General features: G+C 60.3%; 1 protein-coding gene across 1 annotated transcript in view; it reads right to left on the bottom strand.

The window, feature by feature from the left end:
* Window positions 1-829, bottom strand: part of FAM129B (family with sequence similarity 129, member B) — a gene marked incomplete at its 5' end in the record, with an annotated part of 13,566 nt that overhangs the window by 5,034 nt on the left and 7,703 nt on the right. The gene's annotated exons all lie outside the window — the stretch shown is intronic.

Genomic DNA, 829 nt, shown 5'->3' with positions numbered 1-829 from the left:
AACTGCCGATGGTCACGTTTGTGCCCCTTCCCTCTGGTCCTGTCACTGGGCACCACTGGACACAGACTGTTCCCATCCCCCCAGCACCCTCTCTTGAAGGATGGATAAGTATTGATAAGATCCCCCTCAGTCTTCTTTTTTCTAGGCTAAAAATGCTGCAGATCTGGAGATGCTGCAGGTCTGGGGATGGTGCAGGTCCGTGGACGCTGGTGGTCCGGGGATGCTGGTGGTCTGGGCAAGAGAGCCCCTGACCCGGTTTGAAAGCTGTGCCCTGCCCGACTCAGCTTGCCTGGGGTCTCCGGAGCCAACCCCCTGAGCGGGATGGAGCCACTCGCTGAGGCTTCACGCTCGCTTTGCACCCCCCCCCATGACTCCCTCGGGCTTCCCAGCATTGCAGCTCAGACCGCAGCTACTGAAAAAGCAGCGTTTGTGCATTTTTAGACTGCTCCGGCAGCACGTTGTGAGCCTGCCGGTAATGATCTATCAGCTTTTACGCTTTTACCAGGCAGTTTTGAAGAGCCCTCAGTCTTTCGCAAAGGTTCGGGCTGAATTTAGCCTGTGCTGTTCTAAAAATGGCTCGCTAAATATAGCCAGGACGGGCTTCGCTCCGGGGCTGGGTTTCCTCCTGTTTGTTTCCCTCTCCCCAGAGAGGCGGCAGCGCAGGCAGGGACGGGCAGGGGCACAACGAGGAGCTTTAAAAAGCCACAGCCGGAGAATAAGGAGGGGGGCTGCTCTGGCGGGGGCCGGGAGAGGGGCAAAGCTGGCTCTGACAGGCGGGGAAGCCGGCGGGCACGGGGGCCAGCGGGGGAGGGAGGGGGGGGGCCCGCGC

The sequence above is a fragment of the Charadrius vociferus genome, unplaced genomic scaffold, assembly GCF_000708025.1.
Source record: "Charadrius vociferus isolate BGI_N301 unplaced genomic scaffold, ASM70802v2 scaffold1040, whole genome shotgun sequence".
Classification (NCBI taxonomy): domain Eukaryota; kingdom Metazoa; phylum Chordata; class Aves; order Charadriiformes; family Charadriidae; genus Charadrius; species Charadrius vociferus.
Note: the sequence above shows the minus strand (reverse complement) of the source record. Positions and strands in the feature narration are given on the sequence as shown.